Source organism: Ascaphus truei, chromosome 1 (genome assembly GCF_040206685.1).
Source record: "Ascaphus truei isolate aAscTru1 chromosome 1, aAscTru1.hap1, whole genome shotgun sequence".
NCBI lineage: Eukaryota > Metazoa > Chordata > Amphibia > Anura > Ascaphidae > Ascaphus > Ascaphus truei.
Genome location: NC_134483.1, coordinates 449,182,373 through 449,206,534, shown reverse-complemented (window position 1 = coordinate 449,206,534; position 24,162 = coordinate 449,182,373). Strand labels below are relative to the sequence as shown.

The 24,162-nt window shown below is 40.5% G+C and overlaps 1 protein-coding gene across 1 annotated transcript in view; it reads right to left on the bottom strand.

Annotated features, from left to right (window-relative positions):
- The window catches only part of LOC142503772 (bifunctional heparan sulfate N-deacetylase/N-sulfotransferase 4), a 381,904-nt gene extending 362,099 nt beyond the window's left edge, over positions 1 to 19,805 (bottom strand). The window contains exon 1 of the mRNA XM_075616452.1: positions 19,233 to 19,805. The gene's annotated coding sequence lies outside the window, so the exon portion shown is untranslated. The remainder of the gene's footprint in view (positions 1 to 19,232) is intronic.
- Positions 19,806 to 24,162: the final 4,357 nt, after the last annotated feature.

Genomic DNA, 24,162 nt, shown 5'->3' with positions numbered 1-24,162 from the left:
TTCTTTCCCCCCCTTTTAAAAAAAAATATATATGTTTTGGAAAATGTTAGGCTACACAATTTGTCAGAAATGTTGTATCCTCTAAAAATGCCTAATAAAAACATTGAAAAAAAAAAAAAAATATAACAATACACTCACATGATGTATGCTATTTAAAAGCATTTAGATACGCAATGCATCTCGCCTCCGGTGTCTTAGTGCAGTTTGTCCTTCCCTCTTCTCGGCGTGCGTCTCACTCCTGCGTTCCAGCAGGGCGGATGTGACGTCAGTGAGACTTCGGGAGTTCCGGTTTGGCGGGCTGGCTGTGAATCACCTTCACTCTACGCGTTTCTTCCCTTAGGATTTCTTCAGGAGTGTTGGTGATGATACTGTGGCTAGATTATATACCCTAACATGTGTGCTGATAGGATCAACACTTAATTAGTGTCTTAAAGGGATATTCATTTATTTCTGGCTAAAGTGCAAACCGTGCAATTAAAAGTCTCAAGTGTCAGATATTCTAATTAGTACTTGATTTAGATGTTATGCAAATTGTTATGAGTAAATGTGTATACTGTATATTGTTACAACATATTTCATAATTACATATATATTGATGTTATCTCCATATTACAACATATATGGAGTCCAAAACAGAAAAATATATAAACTACAATTTATTTAAAACTTAGAACTTAGCGTCGCAGTAAAATTAATTAGAGTATAAAATGTATAAAATTATGTATAAATCTATAATAACATTCTACATAGCTTTCTAAAATTTTAAATTTTAGGAAGCTATGTAGAATGTTATTATAGATTTATACATAATTTTATACATTTTATACTCTAATTAATTTTACTGCGACGCTAAGTTCTAAGTTTTAAATAAATTGTAGTTTATATATTTTTCTGTTTTGGACTCCATATATGTTGTAATATGGAGATAACATCAATATATATGTAATTATGAAATATGTTGTAACAATATATACACATTTACTCATAACAATTTGCATAACATCTAAATCAAGTACTAATTAGAATATCTGACACTTGAGACTTTTAATTGCACGGTTTGCACTTTAGCCAGAAATAAATGAATATCCCTTTAAGACACTAATTAAGTGTTGATCCTATCAGCACACATGTTAGGGTATATAATCTAGCCACAGTATCATCATCAACACTCCTGAAGAAATCCTAAGGGAAGAAACGCGTAGAGTGAAGGTGATTCACAGCCAGCCCGCCAAACCGGAACTCCCGAAGTCTCACTGACGTCACATCCGCCCTGCTGGAACGCAGGAGTGAGACGCACGCCGAGAAGAGGGAAGGAAAAACTGCACTAAGACACCGGAGGCGAGATGCATTGCGTATCTAAATGCTTTTAAATAGCATACATCATGTGAGTGTATTGTTATATTTTTAACCACTTGAATACAGTTTTTAAACAGATCGCGCTATGTTGGCTTTTCTGTGTTTAACTATTTAAGGAATACATTCCCACACCGAGGTTCCAGCCAGTTTATCATCACTGCAGACATATACCCAAAGATACCTTTATGTACACAGCATCATCCTCACACTTGTGAGTATAAATAACAGCAGACTTAAAGAAGAATACGCATTTATTTGTCACAATACTGCACCATCAGTTTTATTTTTTATATCTCCACATGTTTGCGCTTCCCTTTGATCACCAAGTCGCCATATTCACCTGGGATTGAGAGAGCAGTCCTGCACTGGGTCACAGCAGCATTCAAGGATTTGTTTGTATCACTTATATTTATTCAATTTAAGGTTTATATGTTAATATTGGATTAACACGTGTTTAAAGCTTATAATAGAGCGCCACTTTTGATATATCACGTTTTGCACATGTCTCAGACAGGTCTGCAACCCTGCTTTTCACCATTATTTGCTAGCACAGGGGTGCACAAACTTTTCCCCGTGCGCACCCCTGCCTGCTCTCCTCGGTGCCTCGTACCCCCCCCCCCCCCCCGCCCTGCTCGGCCCCGGCATGAAAAGACACGCGGGGTCATGTGACATCACGTTGCCATTTGATGCCGGGTTACCATGATGACGCATCGCTAGAAAGGAATCGAAGTGTGTTATAGAGGCCTCGCGTAGTCCTCAGGCCTTAATTTAAATGCCTGGGGGGAGAGCGCGGGACCTTTAACTGCCGCACCCCCTCCCCCAGAAAATCTAGTACCCCCCAGTTTGCGCACCCCTGTTCTAGCATATAGTGTTTTCACAGCAGCAAAAATTCAGGTAAATAACATGCAAATAAGTGCATGCTAATGGGCTCACAAGTGATATTTTAATTTGCTTTATGCTATACGGTGGAGGGTTTTGCCACTTGTTTACCCACTATAACTTATTTAAGGTGTGATATAAATATAGGGCTACCCTTGGAAGAAAGGGGTTACAGTCACTGTTAATGAAGGGTAGCCCCATATTTGAAAAATAAAAATGTGTCTGTAGGGTCTGCAAAATGTTAGCATCTTAATGTATACACAAGTGTCCATTCACCATCTACAAATATAGCAGACATTACCACGTAGTAACGCACAATACTGTACAATTTGTTTGAATCAAGCCACAGTAAATGTTGCATTAAACATTGCACCAGCAGAAAAGTGATATCATGCGACATAGCAATATTGTGTGCTAATGAGAGCATTGGTGTCTGCTATAGATGTAGCAAGACTTACTGTCTCGAGTATTGTGAATGAAAAAACCTCTTCTGTGCTGGGGACAGTGTCTGCCATGATAGCTATGGGGGAGCCCATGCTTCTGAATGGGACCCCCTGCAACATTAATCCTTTGATGCCGCAGTCACGTGGCCGCGGTATCAAAGATGTTAGGCTGTACATCAAAGCAATTTATTTTCACAAGAACCAATAAGAGCACATTTTCTCACACAAATATTGCATGGATGTACCACCGAAAGTCAAAAAAAGTAACAAATCAATTATTAGTACCCATAAATTTGTACGAATAAAATTAGTGTGATTGCCACTTGGAAGTTGTAACAATTAGTCTTTTAAAATGTAAAACAGCAAAGAAAACCGAATATGCAGATGCAGCGGCCGTTATCCGAACACTTCACGCGTGTATACCTCGGAATACCCATGTCATGGCGCGTGATTTCTTCCAACCGTACCAGCTTAAGACGCAAGTGCAGAAAATGGCATTTTAGTGTTCTGGTTTTTAAACACCTGAAATTGACATGGTAGCAGAGTAGCACAGTAGCACAGTACAATTCATTTAATTGCATTTCATTGCACACAAAGAAACAGAATATATGAAATTCAAACAAAGCAACCACGATAAACACGTGTGCCTGGGGCAATTGGCCGCATTAATGCCATGTGAAATACAGCAGAGCACACGAAAACGGCTCCGTGATTTGTTCGAATAACGGCCTCTGCATCTGTAGGCTCAAGGTGGATAGATGACCATAAAATGGTAAGAAATTGCTAATTGATGCAGCTTGTAAATGTACCAAAATAATGAGTAGCAGGAGGAGACATATATAGGGTTGAAATAACCAAGTGCAAATGAGTATATCACCCTAAGTGGGCTAGAGAATGCCACACATGGATTGGTCTCACAGACAACAACCCTGAGTCCTCGGTATAGAGAAGCCACTAGTCAAGAAATCACCGTCCTTCATTGTATTGTATTGTATTGTATGTCTTTATTTATATAGCGCCATTAATGTACATAGCGCTTCACAGTAGTAATACATGGGGTAATCAAATAAATAACAGATAATATAAATAACAGATCATGGGAATAAGTGCTTTAGACATAAAAGTAACATTAAGGAAGAGGAGTCCCTGCCCCGAGGAGCTTACAGTCTAAATGGTAGGTAGGGAGAACGTACAGAGACAGTAGGAGGGAGTTCTGGTAAGTGCGTCTACAGGGGGCCAAGCTTTATGTATCATGTGTTCAGAATATCCACAGTGCTATTCATATGCTTCTTTAAGCAAGTGTGTCTTAAGGTGGGTCTGAAAGGTGGATAGAGAGGGTGCAAGTCGGGTACTGAGGGGAAGGGCATTCCAGAGGTGTGGGGCAGTCAGTGAAAAAGGTTTAAGGCGGGAGAGGGCTTTAGATACAAAGGGGGTAAAAAGAAGACATCCTTGAGAAGAACGCAAGAGTCTGGATGGTGCATAACGAGAAATTAGGGCAGAGATGTAAGGAGGGGCAGAAGAGTGTAAAGCTTTAAAAGTGAGGAGAAGAATGGAGTGTGAGATGCGGGATTTGATCGGAAGCCAGGAGAGGGATTTCATGAGGGGAGATGCTGAGACAGATCTAGGAAAGAGTAGAGTGATTCTGGCAGCAGCGTGTAGGATAGATTGTAGGGGAGACAGGTGAGAGGCAGGAAGGCCGGACAGCAGGAGGTTACAGTAATCAAGACGGGAGAGAATGAGGGCCTGAGTCAGAGTTTTAGCAGTCGAGCAATAGAGGAAAGGGCGTATCTTAGTTATATTGCGGAGGAAAAAGCGACAGGTTTTAGAAATGTTTTGAATGTGAGGGGCGAATGTGAGAGAGGAGTCGAGTGTGACCCCTAGGCAGCGTGCTTGGGCTACTGGGTGAATGATGGTAGTTCCAACAGTGATGTGGAAGGAGGTAGTAGGGCCAGGTTTGGGAGGAAGTATGAGGAGCTCTGTTTTAGCCATGTTGAGTTTAAGGCGGCGGAGGGCCATCCAGGATGATATAGCAGAGAGACATTCAGAAACTTTGGTTTGTACAGCCGGTGTAAGGTCAGGTATTGAAAAGTATATTTGTGTGTCATCAGCATAGAGGTGATAATTAAACCCAAAAGATGTTATTAGGTCACCTAGAGAGAGTGTGTACAGAGAAAAGAGAAGAGGTCCCAGGACAGAGCCCTGGGGTACCCCCACAGAGAGATCGATAGAGGAGGAGGAGTGTTAGCAGAAGAGACACTGAAAGTACGATGGGAGAGGTAGGATGAGATCCAGGATAGAGCTTTGTTCCGAATACCAAGAGTATGGAGAATGTGAAGGAGAAGAGGGTGGTCCACGATGTCAAATGCTGCAGAGAGGTCGAGTAATATGAGCAGAGTGTAATAACCTCTGTCTTTGGCAGCATGGAGGTCATCAGTTATTTTAGTGAGGGCTGTTTCTGTGGAGTGAGCAGTGTGGAAGCCAGATTGTAGAGGGTCTAGGAGAGAATAGGAGTTGAGAAAATGGAGCAAGCGAGAGAATACAAGTCGTTCAAGGAGTTTAGAGGCAAAAGGCAGGAGGGAGACAGGTCGATAGTTAGAAAGACAGGTAGGGTCCAGCTTGGTGTTTTTGAGTAATGGTATGACTGTTACATGTTCATCTCTTGCTGCCGCTGTATGTGTGAAGCGCTGTTTGCTGCACAAATCCTCCAGAGGTCTCCTGAAGGTGTCTCTTCAATCGATCAGATAATGCAAAAATATATTGAGGTGACTGCCGCTCCACATGAAAAAAAGGGTAAACTCACCTGCCAAACTACATAAAAAACATGTGCAAACACACAGAACACCTCCCACGCGTTTCACGCCCCCGATTTCTCAAGTAGGACTCCTTGAGAAAGCAGAGGCGTGGGAGAGTGTTCTGTGTGTTTGCAAATGTTTTGTATGTAGTTTAATAAATTGCTTTTAATCCTTTTTGGCTGGTGATTTTACCCTTATTTTCATGTGGAGCGGCAGTCACCTCAACCTATTTTTGCATTTCAAAAAGTAAAGACTTTCTATTTTGAAAATTAATGTTTTTGGGCAACAAAAAATAGGTAAGGGAAAAAAATGGTTGATCATAGAAGACTTCCCCTTTTGATTTTTGGTGTAATTATTGTAATTCCATACCTACTGTATTAAGTGCCCCCCCCCCCCTTTTTTTTAGCACGTGACTTATTAGTGCACCGAGTGAGGGAGACACACCTCGAGATAATAATAAATATGAGTTTAAGTTAACCCTAATATTACAATAAGAAACAACGTTCTACTGTACTTTGAGTGGCTATGCTAGTAATTCTAACTTCATGATCAGTACAGGGGTGAATAAAATGCTATTGGAATTGCAGTAAAGTAAAATCAAATATCCAGTATGTATATATGTATATATATTGTATTGTATGTTCTTGTAGTAATCTTTTTCTGTAACCTAATCACTGTATTTTTGTATATTAAATCTGAAATGTAATAAGTGTATCTTTGGCTCGAACTCAACTTTGGACGTTTGAAGAGAGTTAATACATTTTCAGACACATTTTGCTACAACAGATTTTTTGTGTTAAGTGCATATTTTCTTTAAAACAGGTACCAAAAACTGTGCAAATAAATTTTTGATAACTTTTTGGTGGTGGCAACAAGTTAACTATGTCTAAACCTCTCCTCTTGCTAAACAAATACTGTACATCTCTTTTTGGCTTTCACTATCATCTTTATGCCAATAATACCCAAATCTATCTCTCCTCCATTGACCTCTTCCCCTCTCTCCTGTCCCATGTCTCCAACTGTCTCTCTGCAATCTCCTTCTGGATGTCTCACCACTACCTGAAGCTAAACATGTCCAAAAAACCCAGAATTAATATTCTTTCCCCCTTCCACTGCCATCGCTACACCAACACTCTCCCTCACTGTCAATAACACCACAATCTATTCAGCACCTCAAGCCCGCTGTCTAGGGGTCATCTTTGACTCTTATCTATCCTTCATTCCTCACATTCAGTCCCTCCCAAAGTCCTGCCATCTCCACCTCCGAAATATATCCAAGATATGCCCTTTTCACACTCATGATGCAGCTAAAATCCTAATCCACTCACTCATGTCCTGCCTCATTACCGCAACCTTTTCCGAGTTGGCATTCCTCTTGTCTGCCTCTTCCAAGTCCAATCCATCAAAAATGCTGCTGCTAGACTCATCTATCTTACTCATCGCTCCATTTCTACTTCTCTACTATGCACATCCCTACACTGGCTTCCCATTGCCTCTAGAATTACATTTAAAACCCTAGTAATGACTTACAAAGGTCTCAACAACACTATACCAATGCATACCTAAATGCCCCTTACGTTCCTCAAATGACATCCGCTTTTTTCCACCTTATAACCTCCTCTCACTCCCACCAGCAAGACTTCTCCCGTTATGCCCCTCTCTCTGCAATACCCTACCACACATCAACACACTCCCAACCCCATCTAAATTTCAGATGTTTAAAAACTCCCTTAAAACTCCCCATAGCTGACTCACCATATCTCTAACATCCAACAGCCCCTTCAACCCCATTGGGACCAGCTATGTGGCTGGACCAATCTCCACCAAAGAAAACACCTTAATGGCTGCAGCCGACTGGGCATATTCTAACTTGAGCCACACCTTATCCTTCAATAATGAAAAAATAAATAAAAGCGCTAATGTGTGATAACTACAATGAAATATCAGTGAATAAATTGTATATAGATTGATTGTGTTGTAATAATTACCTATTAGTGATATATCCCACTGGGGTTGTTCTACAGCCTAAGTGGAAGGGGTCTCTACCCACATCATATGAAATTAATGGGAATAAGGGGTGGGTTACATTGCATTTGGATTAAAGACACGCACTAGTACACTAGCGCCACCTATCTTTACTGCAGAGTACTACAGCCAATGCTAAACTCCATTAATGAGCCGTGGGTCAGTCCACAAAAAAGAAATACATGCCGGTGATTTACACTTAGTTTCTCGCGGTCTCGAGGACAGAAAGTCTTGCTACATCTGTATAGTACTACCAAACACCAAAAATATATACTTCTACATTTTCCAGTTCATGTTAGCATGGCTAAATGATAATGGTAGATTTACATTGTTAAGAATGTCAGTTTGTACTTGACTTTAAAATGATTGAAAATAATTAACGTGTATGAAATTATATAGATCTCCACTGCAAGAGAGGTCAGCAAGAAACACTGTGCAAAGGACAAATGTGGTAAATTGCTTTCATTAGCTTTATTTACAGTAAATTGCTGCGGTAAAAAAATATCTTCTCCTGATTTTTGAGTGTGGAGACAAGTGACTGTGCAGAGGCAACTCAACTACCCCTACCCCATATTCCCTGCAAACTCACAATGCACCTCAAATGTACAAAATGTACTCATCGGGTGCAAAACTTACCACAACCTTAATACAAAACAATCTCTGAAAGGTGAAGGCGTCATTTGATTAACTAATACTGTTAAAAGCTCCAGTCATTAATAGGTAGAGATTATTGGTTAACATTCAGAGGTAACATGAGATGAAGGCATATTTAATGTGGGCCGTTAGGGCTCCAAGCACTAAACGGTGCTAAGCCTTAAGGCGCCTTTGTGTATTATTTGTTTGCATGGGTCGTAAGTAAGCTGCTTTATATCTTATGCATTTTATACCATTTGGTAAATCTGGTTCCTAATGTTTTTGATAACTTTCTTTAGATTATTTAAAAAAGGAATTTAGATAATATTTGCTGGAAATGGCTAAATGACTTATTTTAGACATTATTTGATACAAGAAAAAAAACATAGCCTCTAGTTAATTAAATATTACATGTACAGTATATGTGGGTGCTTAAAGTTGAGTAATTAAGGACTGCAGGCATCTTTATGTTTCATCTATTTTAAATGGCTTTCAAACGGCAATATTACCTGACCAGTTAATTAACACTGTTTATATTGTTTGAGGCTGTAATACTGATAAATGTTTGCAGAATCTGGCAAACTATATACATATTTGAAGCAGCAATGCAAAACAGGTTTGGGCTGTAAAGTGTGGTAAAAAGTGAAGAGGTAGAAACTCCAAAGACCAAAGAGTAACATGCAGAATCATACCATCTACAATTAAACACATCTTATATGTCAAGATGGCTACAGATCATAAATTAATTTGAAATATCACTTAGAGTGCTAATATTTCAAATTAGTTTATGGTAAGTGTACTATTTCTGGGCACAATTGCTCTGCAAATTAAATTTGCTTACGTCAATAAAGCAGCTTGCATGCAAACATTGAATGTGAGAGTGTGAACTCTCAAAACTCGGGTATCAATCTGTTTACCCATTAATTTAGTTGTGATTGCTAAAAAATTTGTAGTACAGTATCAATGCTTGTAAGGCAATAGCATTCAGCACAATTTTAATTCCCTGGGCAAGTACAGTATTGATAAATGTACTTAAATTGTACAAACTTTTTTTTTTAACTTTATCTTGTCTACAAAAAAAATATATATATATATATATATATATTTATATAAAATACAAAAATGTTCAGGGCACTCTAAATGGGTAAAGGTAGAACAAATAACTTATCTTGTCAATCAGGGTGCTTGCAGTGCAGCCAGGATCGCCATTCAGCGACAAAAATAGATAGAACAAGAAACCAAAAAATCTGCAGTACTCACTGATAGTTGTGTAGCCCTGGTAGGTTTGGGCTATTATTCTATCCTCCTCCTGGCAGTAATCCCTGCATAAGGGCAGGTTGCCAGGAGTAATCGTGGGTTTTCCCCACTTCAGGCATACACTGAGGAAGTGAAGGCAGGTCACCAGACTCTGTGTCCAATCAAGAGACACAGGGACGGTGCCTGTTGGAGCTACTTAGGGTATTACCACTTTCTATTTAGAGTCTTTGAGAGTCTGTCCTTGGAGTGGAAAGGACAAGGGTGGCACAGACCAGCTGCCAGGACTGGCTAGCTTGAGGCTTCCCTCCGGAGAGGGAGAGTGTCCACCCCATACCTCCTACCCTGCTTAGGGGGTTGGGGAAGAGCTAGACCCACTCTGGGTTCCCTAGGCCTGGAGTGGTGTCAGAGACATCCTGAAGGAAGACAGTCTGCTGTGTAATTGTCTGCTGAGAGAGAGAGAAGAGACAATAAAGATCTTACATGTTTATCTAACTCCTGCCTGAGAGTGAAGTGTATCAGGAGGAGGGGAAGAGAACTCTCTTGTGGGTACTTAACCCCATACAACTGGGGGCCGCAGGAGATGGAGGCGCTGCACCAGTAGAGAAGACGGAGGCACAATCCCAGAAGCCTGTCCTGTTCTCCCCCATGTCATCGTGGGAGACTCAGGGCCCCCTGTTGCCAGCAGTTACGCACCACACAGACATGTAGCCAGAGCATTAGACTCCCTAGGAGACCCTACCTGAGATTGGGTGGGGGTAGGAGAGTTACAGTTGTCAAATATAAAATGGTTTAATTCATCTAACAAGCATCAGGGGTAAATACAAGAATAATGGAGCAACATTTCGGATATCCCAGTCCTTTATCAAGCCCCTACCGGTCCGAAACGTTGCTCCATTATTCTTGTATTTACCCCTGATGCTTGTTAGATGAATTAAACCATTTTATATTTGACAACTATCAGCGAGTGCTGCGGATTTTTTGGATTCTTGAGATATATGCATACCTGTTTGGTAGAACAGAAGGCCCTGAGAACTCTGCAATGGCATGGGGGGGGGGAGAGGGCATCAGGACAGGCTCTCAGTGATGATCCTTTATGGCGCAGCGCCTTCAGACGGTGAATATCCTGGTGCAGCCAGGATGATCCGCACTGGCAACTCAGGTAGTGGTAGAAGGAGAAACCCGGGCGCTACCTCTAAATAGGATGTGGGTAGGGAAATAGAAATATATAAAATTACAACCTTAAAAGTTCATAAGGTCTCCCTCCGCTTCTTGGTCTCTTCCTGTGACTCAAAAATCCCAAAAGGATCTATCCAGGATCCTTAGAGGTGTAGGGATACAAAAAGTAAAAATGGGGGAGCACAGGTTGAGGGGTAAATAGGAATATCGAATTGGGTCCTATCTACGGAGCCTGAGGAAGCCCAAGAAAGGGCGAAACGCGTAGCTTGAAACCCCCTAGTGTTTTGAACCTTTACAGGCACCATCCGGAGTGGGACAACGGAGGCACAACACTGTATCCGGACGCGGACACAGCTAGTTGCACACCACGCGCCCTGTACTATTTTCCTAAAGGACTGGCTGTTCGTTTTTGTAGTGCTTAGAACTCTTTTAGTTCTAAGCACTGTTTTTTATTGTTTTGTTTTTTGATCATTTAGTTTTAAATAAAGACCATGGCCTTTTACCAAGTGTAAGGAGATTTATTTTGGTCCACACTACTCTGACAGGAATAATTTTACTTTGGAGGATCGATCGGAGTTCGCAAGAGGAGCTTCAAGAAACCAATCCAAGTGTGCACTCACACTTGGCCATGTGAGTAATAGTATTTTCCCTTTGTTTCAATTCTCATTGCCCACTGTTTATTCAGTATAACAAAGGGTTCATTCCTGAGGGACTTTGGTGTTTGCAGAGGATAAAGAAACCTCCCTCAAGACTGCACTCACACATGTCCGTATGAGTGTTTGCAGTCTTTTCTGCTTTTTATTTTATCTTAGAACCTGAGTTCTGTTAATTCATCACCTCCCATTTTTCATCTATTCATTTGTTTATTCCGAGGGTTACACTGCATCGAAGATCGAGAAGCAGAAGTGAACAGACGGAGAAAGAAGAAACAAGACACAAGAAAAGAAGAGAAGACCAAAAGAAACCTTGATGTGACAGCATTTGCACAAGGCCGTGTAAGTGTTTATTGTATTATACACTATAACATCCCTACATCTATTGTTTCAGGGACCAATACACCTGAACCCAATTCGATATTCCTATTTACCCCTCAACCTGTGCTCCCCCATTTTTTCTTTTTGTAACTCAGGTAGTGGCCCAGTCAAGTAGCCACAACAGATAGATTAAACCGGGTCTTTATTAGCAGCATACATTTAGTCATGGCAGGCACATTCCCTGAAGTAGTACACAAAGGGCTTGAGGCCCTGCATGCCACTTCTCAGCTCCTTTACCCCCTTCCACTCCACAGGGGGGGGGGTAAGAGAGCTCCTGACTTCTGGGAGAGTGTCAGCTTATGTACCCTAGGGGAGGGGCTTGTAACCCTGCCCCATAAGAGGGCAGATCTGATACTGATAGGCATCACATAATGGGCATGTGACCCAGCCAGTATTCACCCCAGGAGTGACACTCTCTGGTTGTTGTTAGGCCAGCCGCTGATACAGAAATAGTGTATCCAGGCTGCAACAGCAAGCTAGGCCACCATGAAAGAGCTCAACTCCCACAGTGCCTGTGTGTAACAGGACTTATACTGTTAGGGCCACAAAAAAGATGATAGCCAGGGGACTAGGCTACACCCTCTCTGTCATGGAAAACCTCTTACGCCCTTGCTGAGGAATATAATATATGTACCATCAATATACTGTACCAACAACCACAAAATTGAATATAACTACATATACATATGTGTAACAACACATTACATACAGTATTTAGCATTATAACATAACTGGTACCTCCTTTTCTGGAGCCCCTTGGCCCTACACTGCTAAACTACTGAACCAGATTAATAATAATCCTCAGGCTTCTTTACTAACCTGCCTTACTATCTGCCACTGTGATGGAATGACAGCGCCTTCTACCTGTCTCAGATACATACTCCACCTGGTCGAGGTTGATATTACGACCCACTACCCATACCTTCACCAAGTACTTAGCTCTGTCTTCCACACAAAACACTGAACCATAGAAATATACTCTGAACTACTAGAAATATAATCCAGAATGACAGACTTTACCCACTCATCCCTATGTCATTCAGCACTCCTCATTAATGGTTTAGGGCGGTATGGATAATCATATCCCATTTTCCTAAAGCACTGTACAAGCACCCTTTCTGACTACACTTCATCAGGTTATGCCCACAGACTTACCGGGCAAAACCCAATACAGGGACCCCTCCCATAATCGTTTCATTGGGCCCTCCCCATAGCCGGGAGATAAGAGCTTATCCTCCAGAGACTTTTTAGCACGATCGCGCATTATTTATGTTTCTTACTCTGGAGTAAACTGACCCTCCTCCCACCAGCATTATCATCTTTCTCCAGAACAAAGAGTATCCTGTTTAGGTGTGACATATACACTCTATACAGTGAGTCCCACCATGGTAATAGGCCAACCCCCACAGATATACCATACATATCAGGCATAGGAACAGGACCGCCCCTTAGAGCAATGGACATCCCTGGTGACAAGGGCCAAGGTGATAGTGTATGCAGGTGGCATGGGGTGGGACGGGTACTTTAGAGTCCTTTTTCTGGGGAACTACAGGTACCTCCCTAGGCATAGCAATAACAGTGCCCATAGTTCCGGCAGAGCTCAGTCTACCACGGCCCGAGCAGTGATATACTTGGCCGCATCAATGATTTCAGCCTCCCGGGGATCTCTCTCTTCCTTCCATCCCCAACAATGCAAAAGAAATGTGTCTGGTCCCTGGTCACTCACCGGGGAATTAGCAGCTTTCCTAGGGCCCATCCATCCAGACAGTTCCACCCACCGACTCCCTTCTACCGTGGGGATAGAATGAGGATGGTAATAGAGGAAGTAGCACTGGCCGGTACTACCTTGATGAATTTTTCCGGAAGACCCAAGGCGGTGAAATGCTGCTCGGATGCAGCTACATAAGCTGTAGCGTGGACGCGGGCCTCGCTCATCTCCTGTCTTCTCTGCAGATATTGGCTGGCAGAATCTTGGGCTTGGGTCCAGAGCAGACCGGTATCCCGGATCACCATCCCAGTGCAGGCATCAGGTTCTGGAAATGGCAGGATGACTTCCCACTAGTAGCGTGTGAGGCCCCGACCGGTACCTCACAGATGGTCACACGCTCGTCGTCTGTTGAACTGAAATCAGATGTGGCAGGTACCTCCCTCATGGAGTGGGTCGGCGTGGATGGTACACCAGATACCTGGCAGTAGTCGGTCAGGTCTCATCCGCGGACCTCCGGCAGGGCACTGTATGGCTCCAACGTCGCTACGGACGATACAGCGGATGACTCAGACCCCCGCATGGCAGCAGGTAAGTCCTGGGAGCCTCGATCCACTTGGCAAGGCTGGAAATGGTACTTTCTCCATGCCCTACTCCTCATAGAGACTCTACCCCAGAGTCCCAACTCATCTCACCATACTTTGCACAGGAACCGAGGACTGTCATCAGTTGTTCGGGGTGAAATAGTTCATGCACCATATTATTATAATGTTTTTGCACATCGCCCGAGGATCCTTTGGCAAACGTAGATAGTTTTTGGAAAAGGGCATACAGGCTCTTCAGCTCCTCCGTGTCCAGAGTATTCACAGGAATCTCAAGTCCCTTGTGCTTTGGCCAGAGGTAGGATACTTGGCACTGGTCACATTTTGAGAGTAGCCGCAATTAGTCTCTGGGGCACTCGCACAGTGACAGACCCCTAGCAGAAGGTTCTCTACTTCCGACCCCGTCACTAGGACCCCGCCAGTCAGTTCATAAATGGTTCCCAGCTGGGCGGTCATGATTAAATATCGTAACTTGGAGCAGCTCTGCACATGTCTATAGGCACCAATGCTCCACATGTGTCTGAACTCCTCGCTCTTCACAGCTGTCAGGTCCAGTGCTAGCCAAGCCCTATCTCCTCCCCCTGGTGGATCCAGGTGTCCCATGGAAGGGGACAGAAGTGCAGTTTCAGCATTTCGCACCAATCCCAGATACAATGCTGCAAGAAGAGCTTGCAACTCTTTTACACATTAACACGCGATTTCCCCTTTTGGGCGGGAACCGCCATTTTACAACGGCACAAAACAGAATACGGCTCCCTCAAACGGAGATTTATGCTGCCTGCAGATCAAGCGCCCCTCCTCGGATACCTGCCCGCTCACACAAAAATGAACATCACGGTGTAGGCCGTAGTTTCCTTGGGTGGAGCCCTTGAGACACTAGCCCCACACCTCTTCTTAGAAATAGCACAGTGCAGGCTGTAGTTTCCTCGGGTGGAGCCCTTGAGACACTAGCCCCACACCTCTTCTTAGAAATAGCACAATGCAGGCCACAGCTTCGTTTCGGTGAACCCTCTGGGATATCGCCCCCGGGTACTGCGATAGTATAGCTGCAGCTCTCAAACGGAAGTCGTCGTTTGCCTGAGGGTCAAGCGCCCCTCCTCGTATGCCTGCCCGCATATACAGAACATAGGTCAGAGCAACAAACTGCATGACACAGACCACTGCTCCCTTCGGTGTAGCCTCTGGGCAACAGTTCCTGCAACTCTTCTTGGTAATAAAGTTTCTACACACACTACACCTGCTCCATTTTGGCAGGGGCGGGTCCTCAAGATCCCATAGATCCCCTATGGACAATACACCCATGGGCCCTCTGACTTAGTGTGTCTTGCTAGGAGAGTACCTCCTTTGTCCTGCTGCAAAAGTCTGTCCTGATGTTATCTCAGCAGTGCCTCCAAATGTAGCACTTTTCCCCCACCCTAAGTGAGATCATATTGCTACCGGTGTATTCTGGTGTGGTGCATACCTGTTTGGTAGAATAGAAGGCCCTGAGAACTGAGCGATGGTATGGGGAGGCATCAAGACAGGCTCTTAGTGATGATCCCTATAGCGCAGTGCCTCAGCCAGTGAAGATCCTGGTGCAGCCAGGATGATCCGCACTGGCAACTCAGGTAGTGGTCCAGTCAAGTAGCCACAACAGATAGATTGAACCGGGTCTTTATTAGCAGCATACATTTAGTAATGACAGGCACATTCCTTGAAGTAGTACCCAAAGGGCTTGAGGCCCTGCAGGCCTCTTCTCAGCTCCTTTACCCCCTGATGGGATAAAGGGTAGTGCTTCCACTCCACAGAGGGAGAGAAGAGAGCTCCTGACTTCTTGGAGTGTGTCAGTGTCACGGTAGAGCAAGATTTTCATCCCTTAAATTATTTAAATGGTGTTAAATCACAGGGCAAAACAAGGCAGTGAAATAAAATTAGATTAATTTTGGATAAATCTTCAAACACACAGAACTACAAAATACAAAAATATACACACTTACGGGTGTCTGGGGAATGAGATCTACCTTTCCTAGGTGCAGGGATCCACTTCAAATGGGTTTCCCCTGTTCGCTTCTCTGCTGCAGGATATCAGAATGCTGCACACAGCAGGCATAATGACATGTACCTCCAGCTGGTCACAGTCCAACTCCACACTCCTTCCCAGAGTGTCTCTCCCTCCGATAGCCTCCACACTCCTTCCCAGAGATGGCCCTCTTCAAAACACCACACTCCATCCCAGAGGTGGACTACTAATGGAATGATCAGCAGTGTTCCTTATATACCTCTTGGTGGCTATTGAGCAAGGCAACCAGCCAAGAGAAACAGTGCCTGGGGCTCGGACCTGATAACTGATTCATTTAACTAATCCCCTACCTTTGTTCTGATCTATTTCTATGGAGAGCTTCATCTGAGTGAGAGCTTCAACTGAGTCTTTCTCCATAGAAATGACAGTAGAAGTGGAATATCTAATTTACTTTCTTGCATGTTAATTCCATCACCACACAATTACCAAGTATCTAATCTGGGAGGGATTGCTAACACATGTATAAATACAGACATAAGGTAATTATGTAAAAGACAGGACAGCTAGCCCAAATCACATCACAGAACAATGCTGATTCACTAAACTGGGGGAAAGATTGTCACAGGGAAGACTGAATACATGCTTTAAAATACATTCTTACAGACATGGTGCATTATACATTCCCTGTTCTTCCCTAGATATTAAAGACATTTGGCTGGATGAAATATTACTAGGACAGCCAAGTTACATGTTTATTTAGGGGTACGTATCTGGGATTTCTCTTTATTAGCTCCCTCAGCTACCCCTACCATCACAGTCAGCTTATGTACCCTAGGGGAGGGGCTTGTAACCCTGCCCCATAAGAGGGCAGGTCTGATACTGACAGGCATTATATCATGGGCATGTGACCCAGCCAGTATCCTCCCCAGGGATGACACTCTCTGGTTGTTGTTAGGCCAGCCCCTGAATACAGCAATAGTGTATCCAGGCTGCAACAGCAAGCTAGGCCTCCATGAGAGAGCTTAGCCCCCACAGTGCCTGTGTCTAACATGGCTTATACTTTTAGGGCCAGGGGACTAGGCGCTCTCTCTCTCTCATATATATAAGTACATCTATATATATATATTGCAAATTAAATAGATGCTATGCATATAATCATGATTGTATTTTATTTAGTGAAAACTAAAATGTAAATTTCATACTGTATGTGTTGAACTATTTGTATGTTGTACAAATCAGGTACTGTACATGTTTATACTGTAGATCACGAAGCTGATGGCAGGGTAGCAGTTTTGGGTGGAGCCGAGTATAAAATCTGTGTTCTCCTTTTCCTACAGTACATTATAAAGTGCAAGATTTTATTCATTATACATTTTCCACCTATGAAGAAGCTGTCCCTCTGCATGATTTGTTTTGCATTTCTGGAAAATTTGATCAATAATACACAGTGTTTTTCTGAACAAGGTCAACCCTACCTTAACCACTTCAGCTCTTGAGGGACCTGAATGCTTCTTCACCACTATTAAAGCGGATTAATTACGTTTGTCTTCCTTAATGCAATTACTAATGAACACTGACTAGTAGTAAGTCACAAGCTCTGAATGAAAATGTATGACAAGAAGCGTGCCATTTAAAAATCATTTGAAACTTTATCTTAAAGCTCATTGGAGCTACCTTATGCTTTCTGAACTGTGAGTCAGTGCTTAAAATGACATGTGTATGATAGGGAATGTAAGTGTTATGAAGTGCATTACTACATTCGAAAGGAATAGCCAGTGGTCAAAGTGGCTTTAAAAAAGTTGTGGTACTATGACTAAATAAAAAAATCCAATTTGATTAAAAATAGGGGCAACATTGTTTAAAGCATCTTTTAGAAAAATGAATACAATGTTTAGTGTTTTGTTTACAACAGTAATGGGGTAATTATGCTAAAATACATTTCATTTTCTTTAAACTGAAAGTTTAACGGCAGATGTGTAAATGAAAAAGTAGGGGAACTCTGGGTCTAGAGATCTTAACAATAGTGGTATTTCAAATATCCTTATACATTATCGCTCTTCAACCAGTGGAAGTATCCAAGTAATTTATAATGACCTATGTCCTGCACATCAGTAGACAGGCATTCCTGGTGACATATATACTGTAGTACTTTGAAAGTAATAATGATGAAAGAGGAAGGTGGCTTTCAAGTAAGTGGAACCTAGCTTTTAGGTAAAGTAAAATGAATAATTATGGATCTAGTAAATACAATGAATGGCTACACAACCAAATATCTGATAAACAATGCTTCTTAACTATTCTAAAATAAGAAACAATATGCTTGGCTTTACAAATGACACAACATGCCATACAGAATTATTATTGGAAAATGGTGTCTAAATCAAGAGTGTCCTTAAATACAGTACAGAAAACTGTAATTCCATGTTACTACTTTGGTGATCTAGCACTGCTCATTATTTCTGGTGATGCTGTAAGATTATTTGATTTATATAAATTCACTAAAGTTGTGCTGGACATGGCACATTTGAGATAAGTGCTTAAACTGTTGACTCATTTGTATTTATTGACACAGATTCTAATTGTCCATAGCGGAGAATATATGTTTCTGTTTCAGACAACACTTTAAATGAAAATAAATACAGAAAATAAAAATAGGGTAATATACACATATAAAGAACAAATCAATATTTTAAAAGAAAGGAAAGAACCTATAAAAGAAAAATTGCTTTCCAAAGAATCTGTCTTTATCAGATGAACATCTCTAATGAAAAAGCTGGATCAATGAATGAATGGAATAACCAATGCATAGATTTGCAGGATAAGGATTCTAGTGATTGATTGCTAGAAAATGGTTTCTAATTATTCTCTATTAAGTTCCATGAAATTATCAGGAAAGAGCTGGTAGGCATCTGAAAAAGCTGGTAAAAGAAAAGAGCAAAAGCATTTCCAGTGTAGTATGACATCTTTTACAGTATCCTCTTTGAACACCTGGGTGTGAACAATACATATATATATACCTGTATACAATAATAACAAAAATACTCAAAGGCAACAAATAATGTGAAGTGACATTAATGTCATCAGAAGAGGTCATGTATAAAAGTCATATTATTGCTTTTTGTCCACATAATATATAATGTTTCTCTTCACTATTACTAAGACTTCTGTTAAACATGTATTTCTATTAATTACTAGCCAATTATTACAGTTGTATATTGACGTGGTTCAGTATTAATGATTCCCAGCTACAAGGCTTCATCAATACATTTACTGTGTGCAACACAGACAAATACATAATCATTGTTTTGCACACTTTGAAACTGTGACTTACCTGAAGGTGCAATTTCTGGCTTGACTTGATGCAGTCAGTGAAATAGTAAATGCAGCCTCTTGAAAGAGCTGTTGCCTTAGATTCAGGGTAGTTAGGTCTACCTGTCAGTCTTCAATATCTGCCTTATCAGTGGCCAAGAAGGCGAAACGACTGAACTCTTCCAGTAAAGCCCTTCTTTTTTATAGCCACACACACACACACACACAAACAAACACACACACACTGTCTTTTTCAAGCCATGCAGCGAGCTGGAATGATTCACACCTCTGTTCAGTACACCGTTAAAATGCACCATCCTTCTTGGACATGAGAATTACACCAGGGATCATTGAGGGAACCGCAAAAATGTTATGAGAACTATTTAATCTCTCGAGCACCAGCTGCTCCTACTGCTTCTCCCCTCGCTGTGTCTTGTTGGGCTGTAGTCAGTGTTTTTTCTCTCACTGCTGCTCCCTCTCTTGTCTTTCCATTTCTCTCCTATCACCAGAACTGTAACAGCATCTTTGCAGCGTTATGATTGGCAGAAAAAGCCAATTCCTTCAGCTGATCACCCTCAAGACTCTCAAGGACTAGGAGCTGTTGTGAATGTGATGTCATCCAGAGAGTGGGATGTAACACATGGATCCTTTCCAATAGAAGCTAATTCAGAGATCAGCTGCATTCCTCTCACATTACATTGATTTATTAGACAGACTCCTGCAGGATTTGCAAAATCTGTCACTGTACAGTTGGGGGGCACTTCTCTTTACACACTGGCTGTGTTACATACAAGCAGCAGAAGTGAAATGCCACCTGCAGCTTCTGACACCTTCAATCAATGGTAACATAAAAATCCTGATGAAAAACCTGACAAGTTCTTGCACTTATTATATTTTTTTTTCATGTGATCATGCCAGGCAAGTAAAACAATGTAAATGTTCTGCAGTGAGATGCAGTAATAATAAGGTCACAGGTTTCAAATTAATTCAGTAACCTCTTACAGTAATTATACTGACACAGAAAACTTCCATCCTGCTCCCTTGATTGAATTTGAGTAACTCGACTGAATTTGTGTAATAGTGTGGATTTAGATCTTTATTCAAATTAATTATAATGAAATGAAAAAACAAGTCATAACCCACACACTGCACACGTCTATTAAATCTGTATACTTTAAACGCTAGAATTAAAGTTCTATGAATAAGAATATGATATTAAAGTACTGTGTATTTATTTTATAAATTGCTTAGGGCTGATCTAATAAAAATGTTAATGACTAAATAAACCATATGGAGGTCCACTAAAAGTAAATTACAGATAGATAAATGAGCCCGTTTATAATATAGTAATATATTAGTGTCACTCAAATGTTGCCGAAAAGCTCATGATTACAGGAATAAAATGCAACTTTAGGGCACAACATATAAGGACAGATTGATCAAACTCCAATGTGTGTTAATGTCCCAGATCCAGCGTTAACCGCTATTAAAGTCAAAAGCAGTCGATGGCGGATTGGGGGAGATAACCTCAATCAAAGCTTGATGAGTCATAGCGATAATCACAACCCTAATAACCTGGTATCACATGACAAGTTATACAAGTCTTCAAATAGGTAAAAAGTATTTTGTGGACTTGTAAATTCATTACACCGCTGGTAAATTTGTATTACTTAACTTTATTTAAATATTATATGCCAGACAGCACATATGGAAGACACGGTAAAGCCCCCTTATTTGGGGGCCATATTTCTTTTAGCTTACAGAAAAGGCTGCCATTAGCAAAAGTCATGGGATGAGTGTAAAATTAGGAATGTAGATCCATTGTGGAAGACATAGTTTCAATGTACATTAATTTATAAGACTATGTGTGAAGCAATGGTAAATAAAGGGAAAGTTAATAAATAAGTTTGCATAGTTTTCCCTGTTAAGTGTTAGCTGGTGCATTCAGTGTCATTGTAACATAGTCGTTGAGGTTGAAGAAAGTTATATGTCCATTGAGTTGAACCTTGTGCTAAGTTCTAAATGTATTCGATATTTATACTGATAAAAAGGAAAACAAACATAAACTAGTGCAACATCTGCCAATTATGTTTCACTAACATAACATTTCCTGACTCATTTTCCTGCAGTATGTACATTACCATCTCATATGTTACTCAAAATAATTTCTTAAGTACATCTATTGCTTCTGCCATCACAATTTCCAATGGTATTAAATTCCCAATTTCCATTACCTTTGTTGTAAAGAAAAAAAACCTTTTGCTCTGCTCCCAGTAGAGATAGAGGAATGTGTCAAAATGTTGCCACACATTTTTTCATTTCTTTGCAATTTGATTGAATATTTTGAGAATGAGAGAGGGGAGAGAGTCCCAAGTTGCTTATATACCAACCCATGCACACCACTATTCAACACAAACAGGTGTCTCTCCACGTGTTGCATAAAGCTGTGTTTGGAGTGGTGCAGTATATTAGCCACTTGGAGCTCTAGTAAAATAGGCCTCACTCCTTCTTTAATGACTAAAGGTGGAATTCCTATGTTAGTCCAACCAACTTTTTGGGATGAATTCAAAAATATTTGCACTTGTGAATAAATGCTATATTCATGGCAAATACAAATGCGGCGGAATGATACACCCATGTTTAGCTGCCAGTTAAATCTCCCCCTCTAATGTTAATGAATATTGCAGGGTGTGTTAATTAGTATTTTTATATAACTAACACATTTACATATTTAATTTGCAGCAGTTAGCAAAAAAGCACCCTTTTTCACATATTAGCATCACTTTTTTGTTTCTATCTTCATTAGGCTACATATTTTATTTCAAGTGCTACAAAACCTGGTTCTAAAGATGGCTATCAATTTGCTTAGAGATGCAGCATTATGCAGTGTAGTACATGCCCCATATTTTTGCCATAATGAGAATACAGTAGCTTTCCTACTAAATTTGAAAAGCCTATACACCTAAATGAAAGTTAAAATAGTAACTAGAGTTATTTATTCTTAATAAAAAAAATACTTTTCTTCATGCATACTGTATGACACACAGACACAAAACACCTGGCAAAGATTGCCCATATCAAAAACTCCAGATCCAAGTAGCTACATTGATTAAAAACAAATGTGGTTCAAAAAGTTCAAAAAACAATATAACTGAATTTAATTGGATTTTAATCAATTAACATGTTATTTTAACTAAAATACATTGTAGTGGAATAAAAAAAAGCTTGTAATATTAAGAACCCTTTTCTGTCACGTGGAGGTTTTATTTCAGGGATTCTATCAATACTGTCTTTTGGAGAAGTGTATTATGATTATTAGTAAAATATTTGAAAGTATTGTGTATGTGCCGTATACATATCTGCAGAGTAAGATGACATTTTTAAACTATTGTGCTGCTGCTAATGCCCAATCCTATACATCTTGTGCAACATGAATGTTACAGCAAGCCTTTTGTAAATCTTTGTCTGCTGCTGTAGGTTGCATGCTTTGCTTTAAATCACCGTCACTATGAAATATTGTACTATGTGCTCTCTTTGGCTTTATTGACTTGATTTTAAATATAACATCTTGAGATGACTGAATTTCATGTTAAACATATGTTGATTTGGTTTAGGACTGTCTAGCCACATACATTTCGCACAGTACGAAGGTCATGTAGTAGAGATGAGAAAAAATGTATTTACATATACTGTACGCTGCAAAGTTTTTCTTGCATTTTTTCCCTTCATTTTGCATTTGCATACATTTTTCAGGAAAGATCACACTTGTTTGGAAATGCATGAAAATGCTTGAAAATGTGATACATTTTTACGTAAATGCCACTAGTTGTGCAAATGTCATCATGTGCTTTGCAAGAAAGAAAAAGGCAAATTGCACCTGGTTTGCAAACTTGCTTAAAAAATCCACACATCTCTAATTGCATGTAAGGTAGTGTCTTACCGCTTTAATGGTTAATGTTGAAAAGAAGTAACAATGTCATTGTCTTATGTTTCCTGTAAGTGTTCACAGATGTCATTAAATATGTATTAGGCAGTGTAATAACCACAGTACATCACTATAGTAAACCCAAACAAAAAATGGTTCTCATAAGCCAGAGATTCCCATGATTTTAGTGGGACATAGTTTATTAATAAAATGTGCTTGAGGTAAAAGGAAAATAAGAGACTAAAAAGGAAGGATATGTTTATAATAATGTAAGAGTGCATATTCTTGAACATACTGTAGTAGGAAAATACTGGAACTAATGAATCCTTGCCGGAAGACCTTACAATCTGGTATGTTATTGACTTGTATAAGGTTACATGGGACTGGTATTGGGTGCTCAACCAAGGTCACTTATTCCAAATAACAAGGTTACTTTTTTACATTATATGCAATTAACCTACATAATATTAATAGAGAAATGTCCCTCTACATGTTTACTGTTGTACATAAAGCGACTCAAAATCTAATTGCAGTGAATTTAAATTTCTCAAGAATAATCAACAATCTGTTGGGTAGTGAAACACGAGCGAGCAATTTGTCAACATAGTGCTCATAGCAAACATAATTTGCTTGAGCTTTTGCTTGTGTTTCGCAAATACAATTGAGTTGTATAGTCTCCAGTATTTTGAAGTGCAATTGTACATACAGTACTGCTTTTTACAGTGCATGTAGATTCTTACTTATTTGCAAGTAATGAGAAATAATTTCCATAGCGTATATTTTAAGATATGCCCCATCTCAGTAGTTGGGCTGAAAGATTAGTAAATAAAATGTAAATTAAGGAGCTTGTTATTGGCATAATGCAATTTAGTGGAAGTACACTTAAGCACATTTCCTACTCATACAAATTTCAGTGATATTTTCTGAGTTTTTCATGAATGCTCAATCAATAGGTGAGTCTAATTGTTTTTTTTTTCCACATTAAATAAAGGTAAGAGGCTTTATTTACAATGCAGCAACAGACAAG